This window comes from Macrotis lagotis, chromosome 3 (genome assembly GCF_037893015.1).
Source record: "Macrotis lagotis isolate mMagLag1 chromosome 3, bilby.v1.9.chrom.fasta, whole genome shotgun sequence".
Classification (NCBI taxonomy): Eukaryota; Metazoa; Chordata; class Mammalia; order Peramelemorphia; family Peramelidae; genus Macrotis; species Macrotis lagotis.
In genome coordinates, this window is record NC_133660.1 from 78,231,976 (window position 1) to 78,240,585 (window position 8,610).

Consider the following 8,610-nt stretch of genomic DNA (forward strand, 5'->3'; position numbering starts at 1 on the left):
TGATCAAACTCAGCGAACTTGCTTATTATATCATTGCAACAATCAGACACTATTTTGGAGTTCTGTGATAGAGAATACCATTTCCAGTGAAAGAATTGTGGAGTTTGAACAAAGACCAGAATATTACCTATAATTTAAAAAAGTGTTATGTAATTTTTGCAATCTTTTATGCTTTATTTTTTTCCTTAAAGATATGATTTCTCAGTCCGGGAGCAGCTAGCCACCTCGAGTCTGGGGGACCCCTCCGCATCCTCACCAGCCACCTCGCTTCCAGCCCGGATTCACACCAAAATGGGAACTTCTGTCAAGGATCAGCTGATTTTGAATGTCCTAAAGGAAGACCAGGTCCCCCATAACAAGATCACTGTTGTGGGGGTTGGTGCCATTGGCATGGCATGTGCCATCAGTAGCTTGATGAAGGACTTGGTTGATGGACTTGCCCTAGTTGATGTCATAGAAGATAAGCTAAAGGGAGAGATGATGGATCTCCAACATGGCAGCCTTCTCCTCAAAACACCAAAGATTGTTTCTGGCAAAGACTACAGTGTAACTGAAAACTCAAAACTGGTTGTTGTTACTGCTGGGGCACGTCAACAGGAGGGAGAAAGTCGTCTTAACTTGGTCCAGCAAAATGTGAATATTTTTAAATTCATCATAACCAATATTGTTAAATACAGCCCTAATTGCAAGCTGCTTATTGTTTCCAACCCAGTGGATATTTTGATATATGTGGCCTGGGAGCTGAGTGGCTTTCCTAAAAATCGTGTTATTGGAAGTGGTTGCAGTCTGGATTCTGCCTGTTTCTGTTACCTAATGGGGGAGAGACTTGGTATCCATTCTTCAAGTTGTCATGGATGGATTCTTGGGGAACATGGAGACTCCAGTGTTCCTGTATGGAGTGGTGTGAATGTTGCCGGTGTATCTCTAAAGAATCTTTATCCTGCTTTGGGAACTGATAGTGATTCAGAAAATTGGAAGCAAGTTCACAAACAGGTGGTTGACAGTGCTTATGAAGTCATCAAGCTGAAGGGCTACACTTCTTGGGCCATTGGCTTGTCTGTGGCAGATCTGGCAGACAGCATTATGAAAAATCTTAGGAGAGTGCATCCAATTTCCACCATGATTAAGGGTCTATATGGCATTAATGAAGATGTCTTCCTTAGTGTCCCTTGTGTCTTGGGGCAGAATGGTATTTCTGATGTGGTGATGGTAAATCTGACTCCGGAGGAGGAGGCCCATTTAAAGAAGAGTGCAGAAACTCTTTGGTGAATCCAGAAGGAGCTGCAATTTTAAAACTTTAAATGTGCTTCCATTTTACTGTCTTGAGAACATGACAGTGATTAAGGGATTGTGTATGACGTGCTATGGTCAAATCCTTCCTCTGATTTAGTAATTGAACACCAGAAATGCAAAACTGAAGAACACACTCTAGACTCTAGACTCTTCCTAAAGTTAGAAATGGGGAATATAATGTGACTGTTTGTTAAACCCTGTTATTTGCACAATGATGCTGGATCAGACTTGTACAGTCATAAACATAGTTACTGTCAAGCAGAACCACAGGTTATGTCACTGCCTATTTTGTAGGTGCTAGTTTCCCAAAGGTCCATAAGATTTTTGGACACAACACCATACATACTAATAAAGTAGCAATACTTTATTGATACATTTTATCCTTCCCTCCATTAGAGTCTTTAGCGTGGCCCCATGAATCACCTTTCCAGAGGACCTGATTTTGTCTACTTATATATATTTCAATAGTTGTAAATTTCAATCTTATATAAAGATCTATGTATGTACAATGATGCAACCAATTCGACAAGTGTCATACTAACCCAAATACTGAATAAACAACAAAATAACTGAAAACAAAACAAAACAAAAACATATGATTTCTCTCTCATTACATTCAACTTATATCAATGTATACCATGGAAACAATGTAAGGACTAACAGACTGCCTTCTTTAGGAGGTGGGGGGAAGAAAGCAAGATTAGGGGGAAATTTGTTAAATTCAAAATAAATAAAAATTTACAAAAAACAAATGAACAACAAAATAAGTAATAACAAAAGCCAATTATGAGAATGAGGAATAATTTATCTTTGAGATAAGGGGAGGAGTTTATGACCAATCGAGAAATAGAAAACATAGAATTCAAATTGGATTATTTTTATTACATTAAGTTAAAAGTTTTTGTACCAAAAACATCAATGCAATCAAGAATATAAGTCATGCAGTAAGTTGGGAAACTACTTTTATAGCTAGTTTTTCTGAACAAGGGATCATTTCTAAAATTATTGTAAACTGACTCAAATTTATAAGAATATAAATTATTCCCCAACCAATAAATGGTGAAGTGTTATGAATTGGTTTCAGATGGAAAAAAATTAAAGCTGGTATGGATTTGAGAAAACTGACATAATAATAATAATAATAATAATAATAATAATAATAATAATAATAATAATACCTTATTAGTGGAATTGTAAGCTGTTCCAAACATTCTAGAGAGCAAATTGGTCCTGTGGCCAAAGGGCAATAAAATTCTGCATATCCTTTTATCCAGCAATTTCTCCACTAAGTCTATATTCCAAAAAAGATCACAAAAAAGGGAAAAACATGCACATGTTCTAAAATATTTATAGTAACTCTTTTAGTGGCAAAGAATTGGAAATTGAGGGGATGTGCATCATTTGAGGAATGGCTGAACACATTATGCTATATGAATGTGATGGAGTACTACTGTTCTGTAATAAATTATGAATGCTCAGATTTGCATGAACTGAATAGAACAGAACCAGAACAATAATTGTACATATTATCAGTAACATTGTTTGATAATCAACTAAGATAGATTTAACTATCCTCAATAGGACAATGTCTAAAGACTATTCTAAAGTACTTGTGATTGAAAATGTCATTGAAACCTAGAGAAGAAAATATGAGTTCTGGATGCAGATCAAAGAATATTATTTTCAAATCTTCAAATTTATTTTATGATTTATGTTTTCCCCTCATGATTTCCCTCCTCTTGTACTGGTTCTTCTGTCACAACATGACTTATTTAGAAATATGTTTAATATAGTTATATGTTTATTACCTATATCAAATTATTCACTGTAAGGGGATCAGGGAGGGAAAGGAAGAAGGGAAAAATATGTGGAACTCAAAACCTCATTCAAAATCTGATGTTGAAAACTATCTTTGCATATAGTTGGAAAAATAAATTTATTAAAATAAAAATGACAAAAAAGTATATTTTAATATATAATTTAATATGTAGTTTTTTTCTATCACTGATCACATTGTAATGTAGCTATTATAGTATCTGCTCTTAGTAAAATATTTTATGAATATTTTTTCAGTTTCTTTAATAATTCCAAACATCTCAGTCAAAATTGTATCGTGCTTTTCTTTCTGCTGTCTAACATCGATTTTTTTTAAATTTATTTCCAGTTTCCTAAGTTAGAAGAAAAGGCTCACTGCTATTTTGGATAGTAGTTTTCTTATTTGCTAATTATATTTTTTAATAGTTGAATTCTAGGAATTGAAGAAAATAACTTTAATTAAAGAATCATTTTTACAATATGGAATATGTTCTAGGCATGTCCTGTATTGTAATGTATGTACTATTAACAAAAATTTACACATTGACAATTCATAGTTTTTACTTAAAACTCTATTGTGATATTTTCTGACCAGAAGGCATAAACTATAGGGTTCATACAAAGTTCCAGATTAATAGTGAATTTTTTTTTTCCTGAAACCTATGTTTTGTTCCAAAGTTTCTGTGTTTGAACTCTTACTACTACTTAATCAGATTCCAAATCATATATTTGGATACATCCAAAGAGAAAAAAAAATTGTTTCTTGTTGAAACCATTTGAAGAGATTGCATGAATTGAATATCTTGTGTAGATTTTTTTGTTAGTCTTATTTTGCCATTTATAATCTCTTCTCTACTAAACATGCATATGTTTATTTCTCCTTGAAACATCTTTTTGCCCTTTTGTAGATTTGGCCAATAAATCCCTGAGAGACCTGGAAATTGAAACCAGGTCTGTTAATTCCCAATCTAGATCACAATGATGCATTGTATACATTAACTGATCCACCCTCATGCTGGAGCATATCAGTATTCTTGATTGAGTTTGACATTTTGAAATTTAACTACAATAGCTTACCCAATAAACAAAAAGTGCCTGAAAAACAGATGTTCTTATTTAGAGAAGATGTTACTAAAAGAGCAAATCACTAAATTTGTTCTTGCTGTAAATGTGTCATTTTGTTCATGTAGACAAAGGGAAAGTCATCAGACTGAAGAAGCCCTGATAGGAAAATTGTGCTATCACTCAATATTCCAAAATGTTGCCTGAAGAAAGACAAGTATTCAAGGATCAACAATTTTTCTCAGTTATGTGAAAACCAAATGCCAAATGTAAGTGTATATCCATTGAGTGAAAATCTTGTCAATAAATGTGTTATGGTCGTTTTATTTTATCATAAAAAACATTCAACTTTCATTGCAAACCTAGGAAACAATTATTTAGATTGCTGAGTCTTTTAGTCAAATTCCTCATTGTTTCATTTAGCTCATTTTTTTACTCATTTATCTTTTTAATTTTTCCCTTTTTACAGATATTTCTTACATCCATCAACTTTTTGTTCACAGATTGTGCATTCTATGTAACCTCTAAGTCTGAAATACAAGAGAGTATAGTTCTATTCTGTGCAACCTGTGCTAATTTTGTCCTTAAAATCAACACCAAGAAAGCAGGTGATCTATGAGTCAGCATCACATATGGTTCCAATGATCATAATAAATAGAGAAGCTTTAACTCTGTGGATAAGTTTATTTTACTTGGCAATATACTCTCCAAGGTTATTTATATAGATAAGATTGACACTTGTGCTTCCAAAACAAGCTCAGCATTTGGGATTCTCCAAAAAAATTCTGGGAAGAAGAGGTATCAAGCTATATACCAATTAGGAGGTAAACAGAACTATCACATTGACTATATTGACCTTTGCCTGTGAAAAGTCTATCAGTATCATACCATTAAACAATTTTTACTTGAACTGTCATAGGACAGTCCTGAAGATTACCTGGTAAGATAAGGAGCAAGACATATAGATTCTCTCTAGAACTGAACACCCAAACATTCAAACTCTATTGAAGAGAGCACAATAGTAATGGACTCTATATACCACAGAAACTACTTTTTGGAGAATTTACACAAGGTTAAGTATTCTCATGTGTAAGGATATGTGTAAGGAAACTCTCAAGATATCTCTAAAGAAACTTAGTATTAACTCTATGAAATGGGAAACACTACAGGACTAATCAGCATAGCATGCCCACATCAGAGAAGACATTGAACTCCATGAGCAAAGCAAAATCTTAAATACACAAAGGAAATATGAGCTACAGAGCCACTTCCACTTTAAATATTCCAAATGATCATTTGTGGATGATTTGTGGTAGTGTTTTCCAAACTCATAATGATCTGATCAGTCACAGTTGAAGATACAATGCTCTGACTTCAAAATCTTAATGTTATCAGTGTTCCACAAAAATGAAGGATGAACAACTATGACTAATATTTATATGCCATGTTAAGGTTGAGAAATATATTTCCTATTTGATTCTAATAGCAATTCTGTGTGACAGGGACTCAATATTATTTTATGTATAAAGAAAATGTGACTGAGATAAACAGATGTTCTCAGCATAACAGTAAGTAGCTGAGATAGGATTCAAATTCAGATCTTTTTAACTCAATATCCAGCATATCTAAAAGACTAATATTGCTTGATGAGGGAAGTTTTAAAATTGGGGATTTACAATACTGGCTACAATAAAAGTTAAAAGAAAAAAAGGGGGTGGAGTGTGTCCTATACTTTGCTCTATTGTCTAGGCATTTCAAAAGAAAAAGAAACGACTTTCCCTTAAACATATTAAGGGCAGCTATTGTTGTCATTCTGATATAGTCAACTCTCTTTTTTCTTTCTTTCTTTCTTTCTTTCTTTCTTTCTTTCTTTCTTTCTTTCTTTCTTTCTTTCTTTCTTTCTTTCTTTCTTTCTTTCTTTCTTTCTTTCTTTCTTTCTTTCTTTCTTCTCTTTCCTCCCTTCTACTCTCCTCCCTTTCCTTGCCTTTCTCCCTCAACCTTCTCCTTTTCTCTCCTCTTCTTTCTAATTGGATTGACAGATTTTGAAAAGGATATGACTTTATCTTTTCCTTCTATATGAAACTGATTCTAAAAGAAGTTACAAAGCAACTCATACTGCTATTAATAAGCAAGCAGAAAAGAGATCAAGTTATACATATATATTACAGCAAAAGCAGATTAAAATGTATAGGATTTATCAAAAAATAGAAAGGAAGTTTTAAATCCAGAAGGTACCTCAGAGGACACCTGTTCCAATCTCATTTTACATTACTAAAGCTCCTATTGTTAAAGTGGTTTATGTCAGATATAGAACTTGAAGCTTGGTCTCAAGATTTTATTGCCAGTATACCGGAATGCCTTTAACTATGTTTTTATGGTCTTAGTTTTTTTCTATTCCATACAAACATTTTTCTTTTTTGTAATTTTTAATTCCTAACTTTCTTTCTTTCTTCTTAGATCAGTTGATATTCTGGGGTTCTATAAGCATACTATTATATTATCTGTAAATTGTGATATTTTTTTCATTTATTATTCTAATTCCTTCAATTATTATTTGATCTTGTTATAGCTAACTAACATTTCTGGAATAATATTAAATAGTTTTTATGCTAATGGGAATCCTTGCTTTAAAGCTGACCTTACAGAAAAAGTTTTTAAATTATCCTCTTTTCAGATAATGATTTCTGATGATTTTACATTAATATAAGAAAAACACCATTTATTCCTAAACTATCTAATGTTTTAATAAGAATGAATTTTCTCAAAATCTATTTTCTGAATCTACTGATAAGATGCCATGATTTTTGTTGTTTTCTTATTGCTTTGGTCAATATGCTTATGGTTTTTCTATTATTGAAACAACTGGGCATTCCTACTATAAATATCAGAAATGTATAATCTTTGGGATATAGTCTAACAATCTGATTGCATCAATACTCATTAGAAAAATTGATTCATACTTTTCTTTTATCAGTAATTGCTCTTCCTGATTTAGGTATCAGCATCATGTTTGTTTTGACTGATGCTCTATTCACTATGCCACCTAGCTGCCCCATGTTGGTATTGTAAAAGAAATTTTGGAAGACTCCTTTGCCTATTTTTAAAAATAGGTCATAAAGTATCAGATTAATTGCTTTTTTTTACAATTAAGTATTTGTTCACTTGTGAATCCATTTGTTTACTTATGTATCTGGCCAAGGAGCATTTTTCTTCTTTTTATTTTTAAAGCAAGGCAATGGGGTTAAGTGACTTGCCCAAGGTCATACAGCCAGGTGATTATTATGTGTCTGTGACCATATTTGAACTCTGTTTCTCTTGACTCCAGGGTCAATGTTCTATCCACTGCACCCCCAGAGCCATTTTTAGGGAGCTTGTTCAATTTCTTTTTTCTAAGAAGGTTATTTAAATATTCTATTTCATCTTGTGTTAATCTGGGTAATCTATAGATTGTCAGATTTATTGGTTTGGAAGTGATCAAAATATCTTTTAATAATTGCTTTAATTTCATCATCATTGGAGGTGAATTTTTCCTTTTCCTTTTTTATTATTGGGAATTTTGTTTACTTTTCTTTTTTATTATTTAAATGCTTATGTGTTTTTCAATTACAACAATGGTTGTTCTACGAATCATTTTTTGGGGGTGAGGGTTTGAGTTTTACAATTTTTTTCCTTCCCTCCTTTCCTCCACCCCCAACACCTAATAGAAGGCAATATGATATAGGTTTTTCATTTCCATCTCTGATAAACATAAACTGAAATTGAACTTGCTGTGAGAGAAGAATCGGATCCAAAAGGAAGAAAGAAAACATTAAAGATAGCAAAATTAAGTAATACATAAGATAACTTTTAAAAATTGAAGATAATAAACTTTGGTCTTTGTTTAAACTCCACAGTTCTTTCTCTGGATATAGATGGCATTCTCCATCACAAATACCATAAAAGTATCCCTTATAATTACACTGATGGAATGAGGAAGTCCATCATGTTTGATCATAAGCCCATGTTATTGCTAGTATGTATAATACTTTCCTAGTTCCACTCCTCTCACTCAGTAACAATTCAAGCAAGTGTTTCCAGGATTTTCTGAAATCTTATCCCTCATATCTTATATAATGATATTTTTCCATCATACACATAATACCACATTTTTCTCAACCATTCCCCAATTGATGGGCATACCCTCATTTTCCAATTCTTTGCCACCACAAAAAGTTGTTGTGTGTATTTTTTGTACATGTGGGATTATTATCCTGTTTCATGATTTCTTGAGGATACAGACATAGTAATTTTATTGCTGGATCAAATAGCATGTATATTTTATTGCCCTTTGGTCACAATACCAAATTGCTCTCCAGAAAAGTTGAATCATTCACAGCCCCACCAAAAATGCAGTGTTCCAATTTTTCCATGTCCTCTAAAACATTGACCATTATCCTTTCT

General features: G+C 32.6%; 1 pseudogene; it reads left to right on the forward strand.

Moving 5' to 3' along the window:
- Positions 1 to 230: 230 nt before the first annotated feature.
- Positions 231 to 1,421, forward strand: LOC141516136 (L-lactate dehydrogenase A chain pseudogene; annotated as a pseudogene).
- The last annotated feature ends 7,189 nt before the right edge of the window (positions 1,422 to 8,610 follow it).